General features: G+C 37.2%; 1 protein-coding gene across 2 annotated transcripts in view; it reads right to left on the bottom strand.

The window, feature by feature from the left end:
- The window catches only part of MTF2 (metal response element binding transcription factor 2), a 66,345-nt gene that overhangs the window by 38,346 nt on the left and 808 nt on the right, over positions 1 to 27,191 (bottom strand). The gene's annotated exons all lie outside the window — the stretch shown is intronic.

Genomic DNA, 27,191 nt, shown 5'->3' with positions numbered 1-27,191 from the left:
GAAGGAAAGAAATAAAAAGAAATAAGTGAAAGAGAGACTTAAGAGACAATAGAAAAGATCAAAGAAACTATGTGCTGGTTATTTGAAAAAAGAATACAAAAATAGACAAACCTTAGCTAGAGTAAGAAAACAAGGGGGTGCAAATAAATAAAATCAGAAATAAAAGAGAGGTTACAACTAATATTACAGAAATACAAAAAGAATCATAAGCGACTATTATGAACAATTACACACCTACCTAGGAAACATAAATTGCCAGAAACATATAACCTACCAAGATTAAATCACAAAGAAACAAAAAATCTGAACAGACATTACCAGTAGGAGATTCAATCTGTAATCAAAAAACTACTAAGGATCAAAAGTCCAGGACAAAACAGTTACACTAGAGAATGCTCCAAAACAGTCAAAGAAGAATACCAATCCTCAAACTCTTCCAGAAAACAGAAGGGGAGAAAAAACCTCCAAACTTATTTCACGACACCAGCATTACTCTGACACCAAAATCAGACAAGGACACCACAAGTAAAGCAAATTAGAAGCAACTACTCCTGATAAACATATATGCAAAAATTCTCAACAAATTATGAGCAAACTATATTCAACAATACATCAAAAGGCTCATACACCATGATCAAGTGGGATTTATTCCAGGGATGCCAGGATGGTTCAACATCCACAAATCAATCAATGTATAATACCACATTAAGAAAATGAAGGAGAAAAATAATTGTCTCAGTACATGCAGAAAAGAAAAAGTGACAAACCTCAATATCCATTTATAATAAAAAACTTTCAATAAAGTGGTATACAGAGGGAAAATATCTCAACATAATAAAGGCTATATATGACAAGCCCACAGCTAACATCATACTCAATGGTAAAAAGCTAAAGGCTTTTTCTCTAAGATCAGAAGCACTACAAGGAAGCCCGCTCTCATCACTTTTACTTAACACAGTATTGAAGTCCTAGTCCAAGCAACTACACAAGAAAAAAGGATCCCAATTTAAAAAGGAAGTAAAACTGTTACTATCTGCACATAACATGGTATTTTATTTATATTTACATATGTATATAAAACCCTAAAGACTCCAAACAAAAAAATTGTTAGAACTAAAAAATATTGCAAGATACAAAATCAATATATAAAAATCTGCCCCGGCTGGTGTGATTCAGTGAGCTGAGTGCCGGCCTGCAAACCGAAGGGTCACCAGTTTGATACCCAGTGAGGGCACATGCCTGGGTTGCAGGCCAGGTCCCCAGTGGAGGGTGCACGAGAGGTAACCACAAATTGATTATTTCCCTCTCTTTCTCCCTCCCTTCCCTTCTCTCTGAAAATAAAGAAAATCTGTAAAAAAAAATCTGTTGTGTTGGTACATACTAGTAACTATCAGAAAGAGACATTAAGTAAACAATCCCATTTACAATTGCATCAATCAATCAATCAATCAATCAATAAATTTAACCAAGGAGGTAAAAGACCTGTCTAGTGAAAACTGTGAAAGATTGATGAAAGAAACTAAAGACACAAACAAAAAGATACCCATATCATGGGCTGAAAAATTAACACTCTTAAAATGTCCATATTACCCAAAGCAATTTACAGATTCAATGTAATTCCTATCAAAATTCCAGGAATATTTTTCACAGAAATAGAACAATTCTAAAATTTGTATGTAACCACAAAAGACTCTGAATAGCCTAAGAAATCTTGGGAAAGAAGAAAAAAGTTGGAGGCATCACATTTCCTGGTTTCAAACTATATTACAAAGCTATAGTAATCAAAACAGTATGGTACCAGCATATAGAGAGACATGGATCAATGGAAAATAAAGCCCAGAAATAAATCCACATATTTATGGTTAATTAATTTATGACAAAGAAGACAAGAATATATAATAGGGCCTCTTCACTAAACAGTGCTGGAAAAAACTGGACAGTCACATGCAAAATAATGAAACTAGATCACTATTTTACATAAAAATCAACTCAAAATGGATTAAAGATTTGAACATAAGACCTGAAATCATAAAACTCCTAGAAGAAAATATAGGCAGTATGCTCTGTGATGATTTTTTGGATTTGACACCAAGCAAAGGCAACAAAAGCAAAAATAAACTAGTGGGACTACATCAAACTAAAAATCTTCTACAGAGGGAAGGAAACCATCCACAAAAAGACAACCTCCTGAATGAGAGAAAATACTGCAAATCACCTATCTAGGGGAAGAAGGGGTTAATATCCAAAATATATATAAAGAACTTTTACAGCTCAACAATGACAAAAAATCCCGAAACAATCCAATTAAGAAATAGAGGACCTGAACAGACATTTTTCTAAAGAAGACTTACGGATGCCCAACAGGTACATGAAAAGGTGCCCAACCTCACTAACTGGGGAAAGGTAAATCAAAACCACAATGAAGTATCACCTCATACCTGTTAGAATGGCTGTCATCACTAAACCAACAAACAACAGCTGGTAAGGATGTAGAGAAAAAGGAACCCTTCTGCACTGTTGGTGGGCATGTAAACTGGTGCAGCCACTATGAAAAACAGTATGGAAGTTCCTCAAAAAAATTAAAAATAGAAGCATAGTCCTGTCTGGACTGGATCAGTTGGTTGGATCATCGTCCCATAGAACGAAAGGCTGTGGGGTTGAATTCCGGTCAGGGCACGTACCCAGGTTGCAGGTTTGATCCCCAGTCAGGGCATGTACAAGAAGGCGAACAATAGATGTTTTCTCTCTGTCTCTTCCTACCCCCACCCTACTGTCTCCCTTCTCTCTAAAAGCAATTAAAAAATGTCCTTGGATGAGGATTAAAAAATAATAATAATAATAATAAATAAATAAAAATAAAAATAAAACTGTATATGGTCCAGCAAATCCAATTCTGGATACTTATCTGAAACAAAAATATTAACTCTGAAAGATATATGCACCTCCACGTTCACCGCATTATTTACAGTGGCCAAGGCATGGAAACAACCTCAGTGTCCATCGATGGATAAAAGGATAAAGAAATTGCAGTGTTTATGAGGTCTGTCTGGAGAAAGTGCAGCCATTGTTAACATAATGAGAATGGTTCGCACAACATCGATGTAAGCTGGCAGCCAAGGAGAGCGGACTGGAATGAGTATGCGTGAACAAGACAACTTCACTGTACCGATCAGTGGTGACAGCAAACACCACTGAGTAAGGATGTGTACTGTGTGGCAGTCGCATTCTAAATGACTGAATGAGTAGAGCAAAGAATCTGCATAAAGAATCAAATTTTGCATAAAGTTTGAATATTCCTCCATGGAACTATTAGGATGATTCAGAAGGCCACAGCTATGGGCAACTGGTGATTCGTACCTTTATCATTGACAACACACCTGCTGTGCATCACATCTTGTGCAGCGTTTTTTGGCGAAACATCAAATCACGCAGTCACTCAGTGCCCCCTGCAACCCAATTTGGTGCCCTGCTACTTCTAGCTTTTCCAAAAACTAAAATCACCTTTGGAAGAGAAGAGATTATAGACAGTCAATGAGACTCAGAAAAATACAACGGGGCAGCTGATGGTGGCTGGGAGAACTGTGTGAGGTCCTGAGGTGCCTACTTTCAAGGGGAGTGAGGTATCATTGTCCTATGTACAATGTTTCTTGCATCTTGTACCTTCTTCAATGTCTCTATTTTTCGCATTACAGGGCTGGATACTTTCTGGACAGGCCTCGTACAATGGGATAGTATTCAGCCATTAAAAAGAATGAAATCTTGCCACTTGCAACAACACTGAATGGACCCTAAGTGAAACAAGTAAAAGACAAATACCATACGATCTCACTAATATGTGAAATCTACAACAACAAAAAAACTGAGCTCATACAGAAAACAGATTTGTGGTTGCCATAGTGATGGGCAAAATGGGTGAAGGGGGTCAAAAAATACAAACTTCAAGTTATAAAATAAATAAGTCATGTGGATATAATGTATGACACGGTGACTACAGTTAATAATGTGGTATTGTATGTATTTGAAAGTTGGTAAAAATATAAATCTTAAAAGTTCTCATCACAAAAAAAGTTGTAACTATATATGGTTACAGTTATTAACTAGACTTACTGTGGTGATCTTTTTGCAATACATACAAATACTGAATCATTATATTACACCTAAAACTAATATAATGTTATATGGCAACTATACCTCAATTAAAAAAAAATACAGTAGTAGATGAGGAGTCACACAGGAATTTAAACGGGGAAACTCTAAGTTTTCATTTTTATTTCATCAGTTCAAATAAGCTTCCAACTAGCAAAAACTAGAGTACAGATGTTAGAAGAGTGAAAAAGAAAAGAGGAAATACTGAAAGTAAACAAATTAAGTATCTATCTCATGTTGAAGAGGGAAATAAAGAAATATAACCCCTCCAAAAATGTAAGAATTAAAAAACAAAACAAAACAGAAATCAATGAAAGAAAAATATGTTTTAGAATCAATGGCATCAAAAATTGGTCCTTTGAAAACACTGATTAAACCTGCAAACATTTAGAGAGAATTAATCAGGAACTCTGAGAAGTGGTTGAAAACATGCACAGCTCAGAAAGGAAAAACAGATTTGTAACTTCTGTAAGTCAGAAAATGTTGATAGTGTTTGAAGACCTCGATAAAAATGAGAACAGAAGTGGGATGAAGAGGATTTTACTGTATCAAGACAGCAGAGTAAAGATTTCTGTGCTCCTTCTCACTGTAAAACAAGGAAAAAAGAAAAAATTAAACCTAAACTATCTTCAATCATTATACAACACATGTAAAACTCCAAACCACAATATATGAAAATGGAAAGCAGACAAAAGAATAATAAACAAGGGTATAAAATAAGGAAGACAATCAAACTTCCCAACAGAATAAACTATTAGAAGTAAATTCATCTGTCCCACAGAACCACAAGAGAGGTCAGGTGGGGCAAAGAATAGAGTGATTATGTAGAAATCAGCATAAAAAGACAGCTGGACTGCAAAGTCACATTTCCATCAAAAGATGGAATAAAAGGGGAATAAAACAGGTAAAATGCCTACTGAAAATAGAGTTGTCCTGAATATATTTATAAAAACACTAACCACTAACCTTTAAATATATTCAAGACAGTAAATGAAAAAGAAATGAATTTTCAAAACCATCATTTTGCATTACCTAATGAATAAATGGATCTATGCATTGAGCATCAGTAGCTCCTAACAGCACGAGAAACAGCCAGACATTAAATACTTCTTGACAGAACACACCACACCTATGAAATCCTGCAAAAAACAAAACAAAACCCTGAACCTGATAAGCCTGTACATCTAGCCACCAATTTCTAGAAATGCAGGAAAATAATGTTAAACTGCACAATGAAGATATAATCAGCAAAACCTAGGCTGAGAAATCTACAAGTCAAATGCCCTGGTTTCTTCCTCTTACATAAACTGCACACATGGAGAAAAAAATGCAAGATGCAAGCTGGAACCTGTAACCAAAAAAAGACTTAGAACTCATATTTAGAAACTGGCAAAATTAAACTATAATCTTTAAGATGTACAGTTGTATAATAAAATTATAAAGAAAAAAAACGCCCTGACTGGTGCAGTTCAGTTGTTTGGGCAACATCCCACAAAGCGAAAGGTTGCCAGCTTGATGCCTGGTTAGGGAATGTGCGAGAGGTAACTGATCGATGTTTCTCTCCTTTCTCCCTCCCTCTCTCTCAATTTAAACGAATAAAATCTCTAAAAAGGACAGTAATCACCATAAAAGTCAGGCTAGCTATCTTTCGGGAAACAGGTTAAAATTTGGGCTTCTGGGTTGGCTGGCAATGTTCTATTTCTTGACCCTGGGTTGGTTACAAAGGCTTACCTTATAATAATTTATTAACCTATACATTTATTTTATGCAGCCTGTATCAGTGCTTTATCTTATCTTTAGAAAGGTTTTCTTCAAAAACTATAATATCCTCAGAAATCTGAGAAAATATTGCATCCATTAAGATAATATACAAAAGAGAAGAGTAAGTGCCAAGAAATGATAGCCAAAATAAAAAAATTTCAATAGAACATAAATTGAAGATAAATAAAAAATAGAGAAAACCAGGAGCTCAATCTAAGAAATCTAACATGTGACTAGTAAAAGTATGTGTAATGAACACTAAACAGGGGCAAGACAGAGAGGAAGTTATCAAAGGAAAAGTTAGAGGGGAAATTATCAAAGAAGAAAACTTTCCAGAACTTTAGAGCAGGAGTTGCCAGATTGAAACAACCAAGTGTCCAGCAAAATGAATGAAAAAGTTCTCTGCCAAGGAAATTAGGATGAAGCTACTAAGGTTAGGAAGAAAGAAAAAGTCAATTCAAAGGACTGAGAATAGTAAAGAAATTATTACAGGGAAACCAGAAGTTAGAAGACAGGAACTATTCATTCAAAATTCTAAGTGAAAGAGAAGATGAGTGAAAATCAACTCTAAAACCAATGAAATTATCAATCAATACTAAGGGTGAAGTAAGTACATTTTCAGGCATATAAAGTCTATAAAGATTTCTTTCCTTGAGCAGGAGAGATTTCTTTCCTATAAACCATGCTTTCCTTAGGCCTGATAGGACATACCAAAAAACAAAAAAGGCAGACATGAGAGGAAAAGGAGTCAACACAACAGGAAAACAAAGGAAACTGTGAAGGCAATCACCACGAAAACATCTGTGCAGGAAGTCTAGTGAGCAACAAGTTCAGATTAGAGGACTCCAGAAGAGCTCCAGGTAGCATCTCTTAAAAAAAAAAAAAAAAAGTCCCGCCCTGGCTGGTGTAGCTCAGTGGATTGAGCATGGGCTGTGAACCAAAGGGTCACTGGTTCTATTCCTAGTCAGGGCACATGCCTGGGTTGTGGGCCAGGTCCCTAGTAGAAGGCGCACGAGAGGCAACCACACATTGATGTTTCTCTCCCTCTCTTTCTCCTTCCCTTCCCCCCTCTCTAAAAATAAATAAATAAAATCTTAAAAAAAAAAAGTCCATCTAACTAATAAATCACATGACAGACTGAAATTATGAAAAAATCAGAGACATTTTACAGAAAAGGGGAAAATATGTGAAGATTTTTTTCTAAGTATATTTTATTGATTATGCTATTACAGTTGTCCCTTTTTTTCTCCCCTTTATTCCCCCCTTTGCCCTACGGCCTCTGCCCACCAGCATTCCCTCCACCTTAGTTCATGTCCATGGGTCCTACCTACAAGTCCTTTGCCTTCTCTATTTCCTATACTATTCTTAACCTCCCTCTATTTTGTACCTACCATTTATGCTTCTTATTCCCTGCACCTATTAGCCTATTCTACCCTCTCCCACTCCCCACTGATAATCCTCCATGTGATCTCCACTTGTGTGATTCTGTTCCTGCTCTAGTTGTTTGCTTAGTTTGTTTTTGTTTGTTTTTTTAGGTTCAGTTGTTCAGAGTTGTGAGTTTGTGGTATTTTTACTGTTCATAGTTGTGATCTTCCTTTTCTTAGATAAGTCCCTTTAACTTTTCATATAATAAGGACTTGATAATGATGAACTCCTCTAACTTGACCTTATCTGAGAAGGAAGCACTTTATCTACCCTTCCATTCTAAATGATAGCTTGGCTGGAGAGAGTAATCTTGGATATAGGTCCTTGCCTTTCATGAATTTGAATACTTCTTTCCAGCCCCTTCTTTCCTGCAAGGTTTCTTTTGAGAAATCAGCACATTGTCTTATGGGAACTCCTTTGTAGGTGCCTGTCTCCTTTTCCCTTGCTGCTTTTAAGAGTCTCTCCTTATCTTTGATCTTGGGTAATGTAATTATGATATGCCTTGGTGTGCGCTTTCTTGGGTCCAACTTCTTTGGGACTCTCTGAGCTTCCTGGACTTCCTGGAAGTCTATTTCCTTTGCCAGATTAGGGAAGTTCTTCATTATTTGTTCAAGTAAGTTTTCAAGTTTTTGCTCTTCCTCTTCTCCTTCTGGTACCCCTATGATTCAGATGTTGGAACGTTTAAAGTTGTCCCGGAGGTTCCTAAGCCTCTCCTCATTTTTTTGAATTCCTGTTTCTTCATTCTCTTCTGGATGAATCTTTACTTCTGAATCCTTCTGGTCCAAATCATTGATTTGAGTCCCAGTTTCCTTCCCATCACTGTTGGTTCTCTGTATATCTTCCTTTATTTTACTTTGCATGGCCTTCACTTTTCCCTCTATTTTGTGACCATACTCAACCATTTCTGTGAGCATCCTGATTACCAGTGCTTTGAACTGTGCATCTGATAGGTTGTCTATCTGTTCATTGCTTAGTTCTATTTTTGGAGTTTTGATTTGTTCTTTCATTTGGTCCATATTTCTTTGTGTTGGCACACCTGTTACACTGTAAGGGGTAGAGCCTTAGTATTCTCCAGGGTGGGGCAACCTATGTTGCTGCTGCATTATGGCAGTATATGTGGGGGAGGGGTCAGAGAGGGAACAATGCCACATGCTCAACTCTCATGCTGCTTTCAGTCACTTCCCCTACTACCCACAAATTGGGCCCTTCTGGTGTTGATTGCCCAGGGTGGGTGGGTCTGAGTATGTTCTAGAACCCTGTGGGTCTCTCCAAGAAAGTCTCCAGTGAGGCTCAAGAGTTTCTCCCACCAACTCAACCCCCAGAGGTTTTTATAGCTAGAGGTTCTGAGGCTTTTATTTCCCTGCACTGGAATCTTGGGTTGGGTGGTCTGTCTCTCTCCCCAGTTGTTCCTCTTGGTTTATCCACATGCAAATAAATGTGGGTCCTCCAGCCACGGCCTTGCTGAGCGTCTTCTCTGCCCTGGCTGCCCATCTCCACCCCTCCTACTGATCTGGATGAATGTTTCTTCTTTAACTCCTTGGTTGTTGGACTTCCATAGAGTTTGATTTTCTGGCAGTTCTGGTTGGTTTTTGCTTTTAGATTCATTGTTGTCCTTTTGGTTGTGTGAGGAGGCAAAGTGTATCTACCTACACCTCCATCTTGTCTGGAAGGTTTTTTTTTTTCAAGATACACAAAGATTTCAATGTTCAAAAAATACTAAACAAATTATATTTTTTAATGAGGCAATTTTTAAGCCCAACTGTGTAAGAAATGTAATACTAAAAATAACAGCTAAAAATATTTAACAAATATTTGACATTGTTCTAAGTACTTTGCATGTATTAAATCATTTAACCCTCAACATTACTTTGCTATATCAATTCCTATGTGGCTCACATGTAAATTTGTATACGATTATATAAAGAAAACAGGGTTCAAAATATTTTATGCAAGCATATTGAAAGAATGGGCTAAGAGGCTATGTGAGAAATTCCTCACCTATCATTATAGGGAAAAAATGTTTAAAATTGGCACATGAAGCTACAGCAATGTTTTATTTAGAAAAAACAAAAAATATAGCTAAGAGTGAAAAGTAGTTGTCCCTAAGAAAAATGGAGGGAACAGTAAGACACTGTATCTTGTTATTTTTTTCTTTTTGGACCTTCAATATTAATTTTTAATTTCAAGTGTATAGCATAGTGGTTAATCAAATACTTTACAAACTGTTCCCCTGGTATTTCCAGTACCCACCTGGCACCATATATAGCTATTATAGTACTACTGACTATATTTCCTATGCTGTATTTTAAATCCCCATTACTATCATTCTCCATCACTTTACCTTCCCCCCCAGTCCTCCAATCCCTCTCTCCTCTGGCAACCATCAGTCTGTTCTCTGTATCTATGAGTCTATTTGTGCTTTCTTCCTTTATAGTGTTCACTAGATTCCACATATAAGTGAGATCACATGGAATTTGTCTTTTTCTGACTGGTTTGTTTCATTTAGCATAATAACGTCCAGGTCCATCCATGTTATTGCAGAAGGTAAAAGGTAAGATTTCCTTCGTTATTTTTTTACAGTCAAGTAGTATTCCATTGTGTTAATGTACCACAGCTTTTTTATCTACTCACCTACTGATGGGCACTTGAGCTGTTTCTAGATCTTGGCTATTGTTCTTAACTCTGTGGCTATGAACATAGTGGTACATATATTCTTTCAAACTGTTATCTCGGGATCCTTAGAATATATACTGAGAAGTAGAATTGCTGGGTTATACAGAAGTTCCATTTTAATTTTTTTCAGAAACCCCCATACTGTCTTCTACAGTGGCTTCACCAATCTACATTCCCACCAACAGTATACCAGGGTTCCCTTAGAAACTGTATCTTTTGGTTAAAAGTTTCTTATGTGGTTTTTTTTTTTCTTTATCCTCACCTGAGGACATGTTCACTGATCTTAGAGAGAGGAAGGGACGGAGAGAAACATCGATTAGTTGCCTCTCCTATGCATCTCAACTGGGGACCAATCCTCAACCCAGGCAAATGCCCTTACAAGGAATCAAACTCTGCAAACTTTCAATTTACAGGATGACGCTCCAACCAACTGAGCCATACCAGCCAGTGCTGGTTAATCGTTTTATAATTTTACAACTACTTCATTTTTGATAAATATTATATATTAACTTTTAAAAGAAAGAAAATGATAAAAGTGAAAGCAAACCATTCATAACATCAACATCCATACCAATGCTTCCCAAAGGGCATCCGCTTGAATAACAGTTCTATAGAATACTAATGCTAGTTGGTATATGTAAACTAGGGGTTTGGGGTAGGAGCAGCATTTCACAGGATTACCTTGGGGTGTGTATTTTTTAATATTTATTTACTTATCTATCTATCTATCTATCTATCTATTTATTTAGAAGAGAAGGGAGGGAGAAAGAGAGGGACAGAAACATCACTCAAGTGCCTCTTTTATACACCATGACCAGGGACAGAACCAAAAAGTCATGTATGTGCTCTGACTGGGAAACCAACTAGCAACCTTTCACTTTTCCAGGAAACACCCAACCAACTGAGCCATTCAAGTCAGGGCTTAACTTGGAGACTTTAATGCAAGGTGGGGCAAACATAGGTTTACAGCTGTGAGCACACAAAATACATGGTTTATTCTTATATTATTAATTACTGTATTATTTTCCATACAAACAACTGTAAACCTACCTTTTGCCCCACCCTGTATGTTAAAACACACTTTATAGTTCTTCCCTAACATTAGACCACAAGAATTACCCATTCCCTCCTCCTGAATCAGCTGGAGAAACTACTGTTTAAGGCAGTGGTTCTCAAACATAATTAAGTCCACAGACCATTACAAACAAATGCAATGACAATGTATAAAGCTTTTGATTAAGTTAAAAATAAGCAACTTAAGAAACCATTCAATATTTTGAGAGCATATGCTTATACTCGTAGAGATAAAATCTCTTCTTTTATAAAAAAATGGTGTTAAATGGCAGTTTTTAATAACTGTCTGACTTTCCAACATAAAAAGATGGCAAACCTATGTCAATATACTACCCTTATCCCACCAAAAAAGTTAATGGTTCCTGAAAGTCAAATCTGAAAGTCTGGGAAATTCTTATTCAAACAATGAGCAAAAGAATCCTCTTAGGAGGTTTCCAGTTAAGATGGTGGCATGAGTAAACTCAGTTCGCGTTCTCACAAAATGACATCAAAATTACAACTAAAATACAGAACAACCATCACTCAGAACCATCAGAAAACAAGTTAAATGGAAGTCAGAAGTCTGACAACTACAGAATTAAAGAAACTACATCCATCTGGACTGGTAGGAGGGCTGGAACAGCACACCAGGCTGGTCCCACATTGATGTGTGGTGGATAAAAATTTGGGAGGGATATCTCGGGAGTGAGGAGTCCCAGTCCCACATCAGGCACCCCATTCCAGGGTTCCAGTGCCAGGAAGGAAAGTCCCCATAACTTCTGGCTGCAAAAACCTATGGGGATTGAGTGGGTAGAAGAAACTTCTGGAGTTCCATGTAGTTCCCTTAAAGAACCCACACACAGACTTATTCAGACACATAACCTCTGAGCTCCAGCACCAGAGTAGCAGCTTCAGAGGCACCAGTGACATACAGCGAGGAAATGAAGAATGTGGCATCCAGGCAGGAGCGGAGATGGGGATGAGCCTTCTGGGCAGAGGCCATTATCCCTGTTTTGAGCACTCCTCCCACAGAGCCACAGAGCCACAGAGCCACAGAACTGTCAGATGGGTGCCAAATCTGAGATTCAATCACCTGGCTAACGCCATCTGCCCGCCCTTGAATTCCCTGGGACTCTTTCCACCCAAATTACCAGCACACCCAAACTGTTAACAGTGACTTCTCCATATGAATGGCTGGTCTTAGCTCATGTTTCACAACTTCCTAAATCCTATCAAACAAGCAACAGGTAGCCTCAGTAAGCCTCCAGCCCCTTCCCCACTCTGTAACCCTTGCTAAGTAGCCCCATGACACATACTAGCAGCAGCCAGCCTAGATTCATAGCTTGGCTTTGTCTTGGAATCCCCAAGCCCAGCACAAGTAGCAGCCAACTCCAACTGCTTTATAGTTCATGCAGAGTGGATGGGGCAGAACACAGGTGGGGGCCGACCTTGGCCTGCACCACCAAGGAAACCCCAGAGCCTATGCACCCAGTAGACAGCTGCAGACCACGTGGGAGCTCCACCACCCTCCCCCTGTACAGCTGATCCTCTACAGAAGGTGGAGGTTAGTGGCCAATAGTCAGAGTCAGTCCTTGGAGCTGACTGGCCTGGAAAAATCCCTCCCACTGACCTGCCAACAGCAACCAAGGCTCAACTAAAAGAGGAGGGTGTACTCAGCCCACACAAAGGGTACACTTGGAGTACCAAGCATGGATGATATGGGAGGCTGTGCACTAGACCCTACAGGACACCTAGACAGGGAGTCCATGCTACCAAGACTGGGAGTCACAGCAGCTCGACCTAATACATAGAAACAAACACAGGGAGGCTGCCAAAACAAGGAGACAAAGAAACATGGCCCAAATGAAAGAAGAGATCAAAACTCCAGAAAAAGAATACAATAGAAATGAGCAATCTATCAGAAGCAGAGTTCAAAACACTGGTTATAAGGATGCCCAAGGAACTTAGTGAGGACCTCAAAAGTATAGAAAAGATCCAGTCAGAAATGAAGGTTACATTAATTGAAATACAGAACATTTGCAGGGAAACAACAGTAGAGTGCATGGAGCTGAGAATCAAATCAATGATTTGGAAGATAAGGAAACAAAACAACCAATCAGAATAAGAAGAAAAAAAGAATTAAAAAAAAAAAAAACCCAACCCCAAACCGAGGACAGTGTAAGCAACCTCCGGGTCAACTTCAAGCAGTGTAACATTTGCATCACAGGGGTGCTAGAAGGAGTAGAGAAACAGCAAGAACTTGGACATCTATTTGAAAAAGTGATAGAAGAAAACTTCCCTAATTCCACGAAGGAAATAGACATGCAAGTCCAGGAAGCACAGAGAGGCCCAAACAAGATGGATGCAAAGAGGCTACTCCAAGACACATCATAATTAAAATGCCAAAGATCAAAGATAAAGAGAGAATCTTAAAAGCAACAAGAGAAAAGCAGTTATTTACCTACAGAGGAGTTCCCCTAAGACTGCCAGCTGATTTCTCAAAAGAAATTTTGTAGGCTAGAAGGAACTGGCCAGAAATATTCAAAGTCTTGAGAAGCAGAGATTACCTACAGCCAAGATTGCTCTACCCAGCAAAGCTATCATTTAGAATTGAAGGGCAATAAAGAGCTTCCCAGACAATAAAAATACTAAAGGAGTTCATCATCACCAAACCATTATTTTATGAGATGTTAGAGGGACTTATTTAAGAAAAAGATCAAAACTAGGAACATTAAGATGTCAATAAATATATATATATATCTATATCTATCAATAATTGAATCTAAAAAACACACTAAGCAAACAAGAACAGAGACAGAATCATGGACACAGAGAGCACTTTCACGGCTGCCATATTGGAGGGGGATGTGGGGGAATGGGTGAAGAGGTGAGGGAATTAAGAAATACAAGTAAGTAGTTAGGGAACAGTCAAGGGGATGTTAAGTACAGTGTAAGAAATAGAGTACCCAAAGAACTTATACACATGACCCATGGACAGGAACAGTGATGGGGGGATTGCCTGAGGTAGTGGGAAGTGCTGGGTGGAAGGGGGCAAAGGGGGAAAAATTGGAACTGTAATAGCATAATCAATAAGTTACAAGATTTTATTTATTTATTTTTAGAGAAAGGGGCGAGAGAAAGAGTGGGAGAGAAACATCAACGTGTGGTTGCTTCCTGCGTGCCCCCTTCTGGGGACCTGGCCTGCAACCCAGGCATGTGCCTTGACTGGGAATCGAATCAGAGACCCTTTGGTTCACAGGCCAGCACTCAATCCACTGAGCCACACCAGCCACGGCAAAATAAATTTTTTTCTTAAAGAATCTTTTTGAGAAAGAAGTCACCACAGAAATAGAAAGACAACCCAGAAATATTATCATGATAATAATAATAAAATAAATAAACAAAAGACAAGAAAAAGCCACAGGACACACAGGATAGCATTTTCACAGATTGGATACATGGTATTGGTGGAGAATCAGCACTCACTGTGTCTCTGGACATCATGACTGGTTCTCAGGTGGGCACTTCCACAAATTACACTACTCAGAGCCCTCTAAAACTCCATTCAGCTGTTTCATTTGGGAACACTGGCGAAGTGCCATTCTCCATAGGGAAATGCTAGAGCCTAAAAATAGACCTCACACAGGTGCAGCTTAATGGATAAATGTAAAATGACATAAACCATATTCTGGTGATGATCTTTGAGGCCTTAAAATTATTCCAGCTTGGAGATCTACTTCTGAATTGTTAGCTATACAAGTCAATAAACTTGTATTTTGCTTAAAAAAAAAAAAGGATAAAATAGTTTATCAGATTACCTAATAGGTTAGGTAAGATGAGTAATAAAAAGTGTTAATTAAATACAGTCCCAAAGTCACCTATTACCACTGGGTTCAAATGTCAGGCCAATGGGGTTTAGCAGTGAAGACTAACAGGCTATGTTTCATTTACACTTTCTACAAGTTTAACTCCTCAAGAAGGATAAAGAAGGTTTTGGAGTGGGAATAACTTGGGCATTGATACAAGCTACTGGTTACAAGAAGTTCTTGAAACTAGAGGAAAATAGCTTAACCATAAATATTCATATTCTAACAAATTTACTTTTACTTTCATACACTGATGATTAATTCTGAATCTTCTGTGTAAAACACATTTAAAGCAGAATCAAACAATTTTCTAGAAACTATGACCTAAATAACCCATCTAAACAAGTGGAATTTGCATTTCAAATTACAATTGAAAGAAAATATTCTGCTCATCACTAGATATCTAAAATTTTTCACAGTGCCTGGCACAAAGCAGGTACTTAATAATTATCTCTTGAATAAAAAATTATAGCCTATACTTACTGATACACATTAGGCAATGAAGCCTCCATTAATCAAATACCACTATCCTATGAATGTACACATTCCAATACACACAGCTCCAAATCTGTTTGTGTATTTAAGTGTAGAATTAAAAGCCAAAAACTCTTCTAAAATTGTACTTCATTTCATCTTTCTTCAAGATTGAAACTAAAGGAAGAACCAAATTTGCCACCATGACCTCAGGTTTAGTCTGAGCCCTCTGGAATTAAAAATAGCTTAGCCACCTAACAGGTCAAGCAATGACAGTGGTGTATACAGTTTCAGTGAGTGTGGCTTTGGCTCTGATCGTGAAATTACAGAAAATATGTTTAAATATCCTAAAATTAAGGATAAAATGTCAGTTTGATAGAACATTTCTGAATGTTTAGGCTTTTGCAACATGTAGACAGTATTTGTGTAATCACTAAAAGATTGTAGAAATCATTAAAAATCCTAACTTTTTAAAAACTGTAAACAAAATTGTTAAATATAACTTATCAAGTATCCAGTCATCTCAACTATGTGTATAAATTAAAAACAATGTCTCCATAACGACATTTTAATACTAGCTAACAATTACTTTGGAGGCCCCTGATGACATATTAGCTGTGAAATGACTAGTTATCTTATACATGCAATAGACAGGTAAATACAGATTTAAAACACTGAAAACCAACAATGCTAATAATATACATAAAAACCATAGTTAACTTCAAGACCGTAACTGGTAAGGTTGATTACAATTTCATAAATGAAATTCACTAACAATTTTCAAGGAAAATTAATTGAATGAAAAGTTCAGATTTTTCATTATTACCCTGGAGAATTTGGCCCTAAGACCACGGAAGAAGAAATCATAGAACTGAGGTATCCTTGCTGCAGTCCATTAACTCTGCCCTAGAGTTAAGAAGTTTCAATTCCTGCAAGAAAATTCTTAACTGACTCATGGGTAGCAGAGCAGACAGATTAAAAGAGCTTGAGCCCTGGCCAGGTGGTTGGAGCATCGTCCAGTACACCAGAAAGGTTATGGGTTTGATCCCAGTCAGGACACTTAGAGGAGGCAATTGATCGATATTTCTCTCTCTCTCTCTTTCCCTTCCCCTGACCTTTTTCTCTCTAAGATCAATAAATGTATCCTTGGGCGAGGATTTAAAAAAAATTAGGGGGCTGAAAAAAACCTTTACTTTACTATATTGTGTTTAACTTTCTCAAGAGCATTCACATTTCATTTTCTCCTAAAAACAATACCGTAAGAGAAAAAGTGGATACTACTATTCCCTTTAACAAATAAAAGATCTATAACTCAGAAGTAAAATCACTTCCTTAAAACTCTAAAGAAAGTCAAGTAATGCTGGATTACAGCTCAAAACTCTCGACTCCTAGTATGGTAAACTCTAGCAGGTCACAATATCTGAGACAAACTAAGTTATTCTAGATATTTGTCATTTTGGATCCGAATCATGTACTGAAGTCACAAAATACAGTGGAAAGGCCAAGAATGTTTTCAGACTTAAGTGGTGAAATCAAGTCATTCATTGTCATTTTTCAAACCACTTGTCCATAGAACATTTAGCCAAGACTTTTATAGGCGTAATTTAAGTCTATTTACAGTGATTAAATGCATTTGACGCTATGAAGTGATGAAATGTGTTTCTAGAGATGGTTCAACCTGATCACTCAGTTTCTTGAGATAGAAATATCTACCTACCCCTGATTTTGACACAATAAAAAACTCAAGGACAACTGTCTCCAGTTTACTTTTTCAAAGCTCTGCATTTAAGAGTCTCATAAAGATTAAAAAATAAAACTTTATAGTTCAAACACCAACAAAACTGGGACATTAAGATACTTATTAGGCTGAAAATGCTACAAGTACCGCATGTTAGTTTTTTCCTCTCTTTGGAGTATTACATCTTTACATCTCAAAATCTAGCCATATAGGCCTCCTTTCAATTCTTCAAAAACAAAGATCTTTCCCACTCGAGACATTCATACATATTGTACCTCCTACCAAAACTGCCCTTCCCACTCCTCCATTCTTTGCACAGCTAATTCTTCTAAGTAATTCTATCAAAGTGGTTGTACCCTAAAATATTCTCTATAAGAGAAGTCTTGTTCTTTATTATAGCCTATAATTATGTTCTTTTTATACCAATTCTTTCTTTGGCAATTGTCAAATATAATCAAAGTATAATAATCAGTATACTCTTCACCTAGATTCTCCAATATTTCACGTCTTTCTCCCTCTCTGCCACCAACAGATTTTTTTTTTGCTGATGCATTTGAAAGTTACAGAATCATGACATTTCACCAGTAAACATCACATGTACCCCCTCCTTAAAATAATGAATCTTCTCCTATGACACCACAAGACCAATATCATACCCACAAAATTTAATATTAATATTATTGCCTGAGGTGTTGGGAACCACACTACCTGATTTCAGAAGCTGTAAACCCCTATGGCTAAGGTTGAATAAAGGACCTTGGGACCATAAACCACTAAGGAGACAAAGCTTATCTTCCCAGCAGGGGCTCCACCTCTGCCCCCTTTTACTTCACCCTGCTTGGCCCCAGGCAGATGACTGGTTAGCCAATGATGGGTAAGATTCCTCAAGGGAGGGATGACCTAAGACAGAAACGGTCATGAAGGGGCCCTCAGGGAAGGACTTGGGGGCTATAGAGAAAGGGGGTGATGGACCCTCACCCCAAGGCTTTGACATAGCCTCAGTCCTCATTCTGTCTGTGAGAAGTCTCCTAATCTCTTGGCTGCCTTACTTCCCCTCCTGACTTAAGCCTGAAACAATGCTGGAGGGCGGTGCAGCCCTGGGCAGGAACAGTCAGGTCCCCAGGGCTATCAGGCCTAGGAAAGAATGCATAAAATCCTGTTACACCTGCTTTGCTAAGAATGTCCTCAGTTTTCTGATAAGGGTCCAAGCATAAAATGAGTTTGTTTCCCAAAGTTTTAAGGCCCTTTAGCTAACTGACCCTGACTCAAAATAAGCCCTTATAGTTCTTTGAATGTTGTCTATTGTTTGATCCTTACTGATTGTTTGATCCTTACTGCCTGACAATGATTGATGAGCTTTACCTGTATTCCTGTGCAAACTGAACCCACTAAAAGCCCATTGAGGAACAGGCTCCTGACCCTTCTCCTTTGAGAAATCGGCCACCTCTCCTCCCCAAGCAGATCTTGTCTTGGTAGACTTATTCTCATCCATGATGGCCGGGGGTGGGGGTGGGGATCTGTGGGCAAGCCCCCCCCAACTGATGTGCAATCCCAATTCTCTGATTTGATAAAAATGTTCTTTAAACTGTTTTATAAAATCTAGGATCCAGTCAAGGTTGACACTTTGCATTTGTCATGTCTTTTTTGTCTCCTTTAATCTCAACTATATTCTTGTTTTTTGTTGTTTTTATAAAACACTAGGCATTTTTTGAAATCAGCTATCTAGAGAGTATGCTACACATACAGAGTTTCTTTTATTGTTTCCTCATGATTAAAGTAAGGTTAAACAGTTTTAGTCAAAAAACCACATAGAAGGTGTTTTTACTTGTGTGTGTGTATCCCACCCCACGAAATACTGCATACTCCACAAGGGCAGTGAAAATGTCTATGCTGTTCAACAATGCAACTGTAGCATCTAAAACTATATTCCACATAGAAGATCCTCAATAAACTTCATTGAACAAATAAGTAAATTAATTCTTTGTAGCATATGGTACCAAAGTATAGTAGTTTCTTCAGAATGGGCAACCAACAGATATTTGTTGATGTTAACTCACAATTAAGAGATAATGTCATTAGGATCCAAAACTATATTCGGATGAGAATGTTTTGAAATTCAGTGTAAGTATATTTTTTAGCACTAGGTAGTCCTCTTAACAAGAACTGCTAAACTCTTCTGTCTACAGAGAATTCGTGAACTGCTATCAAAAAGTTGCAGCCTGTGAACAGCGAGGTTAAGGTACCCATAAAAGAACATTTAATGTTTAGGACAGGAGGAAATGATGCTGTCTTCTCAATGAAAATGGTTTAATTTGTTTCTATATGATTAGAGCATCTTAATATCATAAACTGTAATTCTTAAAAAACAACAACAACAACAACAACAACAACTCTCCTAGGAATAGGAAAGCCAGACACTCCTCAAAGAGCTAAAAGTTTGATGATTAAAACCTAGTCTCCTGGCCTCAGGGAAATTACAATGATCTCAGAAAACTGATTACATTTTTCAAAAATCTTAGGCGCTTTAACTAAATATATATATGCAAAGTAATTAATGCCCAGAGAAAACTTTTAAAAATATTATAACCATTTCTGCTATGTGTACACCTTCAAAAGAGGAACTTGATGGCAGGTTTGTTGGAGCATTCAACTCCACTCTCAAGGCTGGCTTATATTTGAGAGAAAACAGAAGTTACAAATATGAAATTCCTCAACTTCCTTCCCACCCTTTTTCCCCTAAACCTATCCACGAAAGCACCTATGTAATTTGCTTCTCTAAGGAGGCCATGGTTCTTCTCTCCACTATTAAAGAGATTTTACATTAAGAATTTCACTTTATTGATTTTTCTCCTTTATTTTAAATCTCCAACTCTCTCTGGTGCTAATCTACCATAACCAAAATCAAAAACAAACAAAGCAACAACATAAATCCTTACAAATTATTTCTCCATTTTTCTCACTCTTCTCACCCATAAACTTACAAAAGCACACTCCATTTAATCCCTGGCAAGTTGATTGTTCCTAATTACTGTTAACAATCACATCAAGGACCTCCAAATGGCCAAATACCAGACAGTGCTCTAATTTAAGTTATCACTATACCCAATATTTGTATAATAACTGATTATCTATTTCTTGAAATTCACTTACCTTGGATTCTGAATTACTTGTCACCTGTAGTAAATGACTCTTCTCCCACCTCTTCTGTTCTAAGTTTTCCTCCTCTGCCAACCCTTTAGATGCTGGAGTTGCCTAGGATTCCCTCCTCTGTCATACTTGTTCTGCCTGTCCTAAATAGTCATGTTCTCCTAATGTTTCACCTAATTTTTACCTGATGACAATTTTTAAATCTCTTCTTTCCAGCTCCATTCTATCTCAAGTTTTAGACCCTTATTTCCAATTGCCCGCTAGATATCCAACTTGGATTCCCCCAGCACCTTAACAAAACTAACATTTTCTTCAAGTTTCTCCCATTTCTCCATTATTCCATCTTAGTTAATGCCATTACCACTTGATGATCTCTCAATCCAGAAATCTGTTATTCTTGATCTTCCCCTCTTCCTTAACGCTCTAAACACCAAATTCTGTTGACTCTTCCTCAATGATCATCTCTGAAAGGTCTCCTATAATCAGTCTTACCATAGACTCCTAACTGATCTTCCTGCCACCAACCCTCTGGCTTACTTAACACACTTTCAATTCAGTAAGGAAAACCTATTTTTAATCACTCACTCCTTTGCTTAAAGAGCTCCAATGGTCCTAGGGATGCCTTGAGAAGTCATTAACTAAAGGACATACAATTTTCACTTTTTAACTTTATAAAATGTAGATCTGTGTTACAACTGATAGAATCTTATAATCACTAACTGGCCAGGCAGCAGTAGCAAAGTACTCCTCAATGGTAATGCATATGCATACACTAAGAGCACCAGCATCAAAACATAGAAAATGTGCATCAGCAGCCACTGGGGAGAAAATATTAAAGAAAATACTAAGGCTTCTTTTACCCCTCCAGAAGCCACACAGTGGTGGGAGATGATGGGGTACATAGTAAATCAGACATGTTCCGTTAGTTTCCCAAAGTGAGAATCAAGAATAGACCTGCTACACTTAACTATAAACCTGCTATAGAGGCCAGCACCAATTTTTATGTAACATTTTATATATTTTTAATTAATATTTTAGTTTAAGAAATACTATCATCAATAACACTCATGATGGCACAAAAACTGATACTGTGAGGGAATATGCTATAAAACTGAAAAGGTGATTCAGAACACACACACACAATCTATTATATTGGATCTAATATATCAGTTCACTGAGGTTGCAGGATACAAGATTAATATGCAAAAGTCAACTTCATTTCCATACACTAGCAATAAATAATCTGATATTGAAGTTAAGAAAAAAAATTCTATTTGCAATCGTACCAAAAAGTATAAAATAGGTAAAAAGTACAATAAATTTAACAAAAAGGCATAATGTTTGCAGAATGAAAACTACATAGCAACAGAGAAAGGAAATTAAATAAGACCGATAGGATTGGAAAGGCATCATGTTCATGGGTGTTAACATTAAGATGACACTATTTCCCAAATCAATCTACAGATTTAATGCATCACTTATCAATATCCCAGCTGACTTTTCTGTAGAAACTGACAGACTGATCCTAACACTTAATACCCAAATATTGAAAAAAAGAACAAAACCAAAGGACTCACACTTTCCAATTTCAAAATTTTATACAAAATAACAGTAATCAAGATATTATGATGCAGACATAAGGCACACAAATCACTGAAATAAAGTTGAGAATCCAGAAACAAACCCTACACTTATGGTCAATTGACCTGTGAAGTTTGTCAAAACGATTCAGTCAGAAAGAGACTTTTTAAGAAATGGTTCTGGGAAAATGGTATTCACATGTAAAAGAATGGAGCTAGATACCCAGTTCACACCATATGCAAAAATTAACTCAAAATGAATCAAAATAAAAGGCTAAATAAAAGAGCTAAAACTATATAATTTTTAAAATTTTTTTTTAATTTTAAATCATAGGAGTGCCCTGGCCAGTGTGGCTCAGTTGGTTGGAACATTGTCCCATAAACCGAAATGTTGCAGGTTGGATCCCTGGTCAGGGCACCATACCTAGGTTGTGGGGTCCATCCCTAGTCTCAGCGTTTATGGGAGCCAACTGGTCAATGTCTCTTCTCTCCCTCCCCCTCTCTCTCTAAAAGCAATGAAAAAATGTCCTTGGGTGAGGATTTAAAAATATTAAAAATAAAAATCATAGGAGTAAATCTTTGTGACACTGTGTAAGGGTATGCTACTCTTAGATATATCAAAAGCACAAGCAGCCCTGACCAGTGTGGCTGACTTGGCTGGGCATCATCTTGGAAGGCGAAAGGTCAATGATTTGATTCCTGGGCCAGAGGAACCCACATGCCTGGGTTGCAAGTTTGGTCCCCAGTCAGGGCACATGCAAGAGGCAACCGATTGATGCTTCTCTCTAGCACTGATATTCTCTCCCTCTTTCTCCTTTTTCCCTTCTCTCTAAAAATAAATAAATAAAATCTTTTTAAAAAATAAAATAAATCTTGAAAGTTAAAAACTTTTGTGCTTTGAAGGACATCACCAAATGAAATGGAAAAAAAAAAAACACAGAATGGGAGAAAATAATAGCAAATCATACATCTGATAAGGGACTCGTATCCAAAACACATAAAAGACTATTTACAACTCAACAAAAGATAAATAGTCCAGCCCTGTCCAGGTAGATCTGTTGGTTAGAGCATCTTCCCAATACACCAAGGTTGCAGGTTCAATCCCAACTCAGGGTACATACAGGAATCAAGCAATGAATGATCAATAAGTGGAACAACAAATCAATGTTCTCTCTCTCCCCTCCTGCTATCTTTTCCTCTCCCTCTCAAATCAATAAATTAAAAAATGTAAAATAAATGATCCAATTTTTATTTATCCTCACCTGAGTACATGCTTATTGATTTTTAAATTTTTTATTTTTAGAGAGAAGGGAAGGAAGGGAGAAAGAGGGAGAGAGAGGCACATGAGAGAGAACAGCTGATTGGTTGCACACCCTGACCAGGACCAAACCTGCAACCCAGGCACGTGCCTTGATGGAGAATGGAACCAGTGACCTTTCACTTTGTGGGATGTGGCCCAACCAACTAAGCCACACCAGTCAGGGCATGCTTACTGGTTTTTAGAGAGGGAGAGGGAGGAAGGGAGAGAACCATCCATGTGAGAGAGAAACAGATCTGTAGTCTCTCCTATGTGCCTGGACCAGGGACCAAACCTGCAACCTAGGCATGTGCCCCTACCAGGAATCAAACCTGCAACCTTTTGGTTTACAGGAGGGACAATGCTCCAATCAACTGAGCCCCACCAGCCAGGGCAGTAATCCAATTTTTATTTTTGGGGTTTTTTTTAAGATTTATTTATTTTTAGAGAGAGGGGAAGAGAGGGAGAGAAACATCAATGTGTGGTTGCCTCTTGCGTGTTCCCTACTGGGGGCCTGACCTGCAACCTAGACATGTGCCCTGACTGGGAATCGAACCAGAGACCCTTTGGGTCTCAGACCAACATTCAACCCACCGAGCCACACCAGCCAGGGCAGCTATAATTCAAGTTTTGAAACAGGCAAAGGACATGAATAGGCAGTTCTCCAAAAAAGGTACACAAAAGGCCAATGGCTACATGGAAAAGATGCTCAACATCATTAGACATCAGGATAATGGTAATCAAAACTACAATGAGGTACCACTGCATACCCACCAGGATGGTTATAATAAAAAAGGCAGTCACAATAAGTACTAGCAAGGATGCAGAGAAATTAAAATCCTCATAGTTGCTGGTACAGGATCTTTGGAAACTGGCAGTTCCTCAAAATGTTAAACACAGAGGCATCATATGACACAGCAATTCCACTCAGATATGTACCCAAGAGAAATGGAAACACTTGTCCACACAAACCCTGTACACAAATGTTAAAAGCATCATTATAATAGCCAAGAAGTAGAAATAACTCAAAAGTCAATCAACTAATGAATATATGAATATATAATATGAAATATATTTTGGCCATAAACAGGAATGAAGTAGAAATACATGCTACAACTTGGATGTACCTTTTGAAAACATTTTGATAAGTGAAAAAAGCCAGGCACAAAAGGTCAAGAATTATATGATTACATTTACATGAAATGTTCAGGATAGGCAAAATATAAATACAGAAAATAGATTAGTGGTTGCCAGAGGTAGGGGGAGGGACAAATAAGGAGTGACTGCTAGTAGATACAGATTTTCACTTGGAGGTGATGAAAATGTTCGAGTTAGATAATGATGACAGTTGTACAACTCTATGACTATATTTTAAAAAAATCACTTAATTGTATCTTAAAAGGTAACATGTGAATTATTTACATATAAATATGGTATTTGCATTCTATCACACTAAATCTATTATTTTAAAAAAGTGTACAGTTAAGATTTGTGCATTTCAATATATGCATATCTTACCTAAAAACAACTTTAAAAATAGTAGAAACAATAGAATGAAGTGGGGGAGTAGGGAGAGGTATAGATGAAACAAGCATGGATACAAAAAAAAGTCCATTATAATAAATATATGTGTTCACTTTGTGTATGTTTGAAATTTTCTTTAATAAAGTTTTTAACTGATGTTAAAATAACAAATTAAATTTTTTAAAAATAAACTTTCCTTATATCCATTTTTACTGTTTTTCAACAAAAGAAATAGAATCTTTTCTCTTTTGAAAAGACCAGAGGTTGCTACCTTCATTATTTTTCGGCAATCTTATATGACAAGAGATACGACAGAAGACATGATATGTAGCAAAAATGAAAAATACTTTATCTAAAAATGTACTAAGAGAATTCCAGTCTCCTTAGTTGTAAGATAATTCCTTACCCTTGGGTTTCCATGGTTAATTGATGTGACAATTCCTAATAAATGGGTGCAATAACCCCTAAGATTATGCTGTCCAATAGAGCAGCCACTAGCTACTTATGGCCATTGAAATTTTAGTTTTAATTAATTAAATTACAAATTCAGTTCTCAGTCTCACCAGTTACATTTCTAGTGTTCAACATCCACACGTAGCTATTGGCTACCATACTGGATAGAGCCAATAAACATCACTGCCATCAGTGCAGAAAGTTCTTTTGGACAGTACTCTCCTAATACATAAACACACCCACAGGGAAACTTCCACATTCCAATTTGGGGTTGTTATACTGTATCAATAAACAATTCCTGAAAAACAGGGGAAATAAATCATAAAAACATCAAACAAGAAAAATCATTTGTGCAAGTTTAGACTAAATAAAATAGTAAATTTTACTTTCAGAACCACCAAGCGACAGATGTTGGCCATGGAAACGCCTCACAGGCAAATTTCCCCATGTGTTAAAATAGATTATCACACCCTGGCTGGGCAGTTCAGTTTGTTAGAACATTGCCCCAATATACCAAGGTTGTGGGTTTGATCCCAGGTCAAGGCACATGTAAAAACCAACATCCCCGGTCAGGGCACATTCAAGAATCAACCAATGTATGCATCAATAAGTGGAAGAGCAAATCAATGTTTCCCTTTTTCTTTCTTCCTTCCTTCCTCCTTCCCTTCTTCTCCCTCTCTAGCAAATTAACTAATTAAAAAAATAGATGATCACTATACTGCCAGTTTCCCCAAGTCAAATATAAAGATTACAATGAAATATAAATGAAGCAAATTACCCTTTCAGTCAAGGATCTAACAAAAAGGTGTATTTATAATCCATGACATCAAAGCACCCATACATAGCAAGATACACAGAATAAAATCCCTTGCAAAACTGAGCTCTGCGGCAACAAGCATTGTTAAATAGATTTTGTTTCATCTAGAAAAAAAAGTTTAACCAGCTAATTTCTGTACTTCTAGTTCTAAAATTGTGTGTGCTTTCATCCTAACAGGTATAGATTTCTGTTAATGCCCATTAACATCGTACACATTGTCAGGAAACAGGTGTACTCTTAATCCAAATATCTTAGAATATTTTTAGTGCCTTAAAAACAACTGTAGGTGTTATAAATTAAACATTTTTTTTTAATTTAGGAACCTAAAAAAACAAAAACAACAAATTTCACCTTGTGTTCCCTCTCAAGCTATCATGGCAAATGCTTCGAATGTGAATAACCTTCCAAATATCAAGAACAGAATGCTGAATGTTAAGAAATTTAAAATCAACTCTTTCCTTGCCAAAAACACTGGGCACCTAAAACTTTAGGTCAAAATGGTGCCATTTAAAGCAATTCAAACCTTTAAAAAAATTCACTCAAGAATTTCAGTATTTACTTTATCCACATTAAATACTTTTCAATTCACTGTCTTTGCAATCCACTGCCAAAAAAGGAATTCTCAAGAGAGAATGAAAACAAGGAAATTGAAACTAGCCTGTAGGCAAAGTATACAGGAGGGTCACATGGAATCAATCTGAAGGAGAAAGTTACTACTACCCGAGCATCTGGAGTCAAATTAAATCAGGCACTATTTACATATTTCTAGTTCTGTACTGACCTCACATGCTTTCTTACGCACAGGCCGACCTAGGTTTTATTATTTGTATTAGCAAATGGGTTCTATCTTTCACTAAAATGAAATGCTTTAAAGAACAGAATAACATTCCATATCCTTTTTCTCGTTTTTCATGAACCCTCACTGTTCGTCGTATCGCCCCGACAAATCCATCTGTTCCTTCTAGTCGCTTCCAAAGAAAAATTCTAGCAACCAAGAACACCAGATTGTAAAGCACACAGAGTTCAGAGTTCTGGCACTACCAAAATACGTTAAGAAATCTTGGCAAATTAGTTTAAATCCCTTAAACCGCAATTACCTCAGTTATTAAAAAATGAACACAATAACAAAAATCTACAGCCCAGTAGGCATATAAATTAGGTTTAATTAAATGGAACAGTGGTCTCAGATTTTTGGTGTCCTACGAATGTAAGGTAGCTCTTCCCTTTAAGCTTTCAG

This window comes from Desmodus rotundus, chromosome 3, assembly GCF_022682495.2.
Source record: "Desmodus rotundus isolate HL8 chromosome 3, HLdesRot8A.1, whole genome shotgun sequence".
NCBI lineage: Eukaryota > Metazoa > Chordata > Mammalia > Chiroptera > Phyllostomidae > Desmodus > Desmodus rotundus.
Note: the sequence above shows the minus strand (reverse complement) of the source record. Positions and strands in the feature narration are given on the sequence as shown.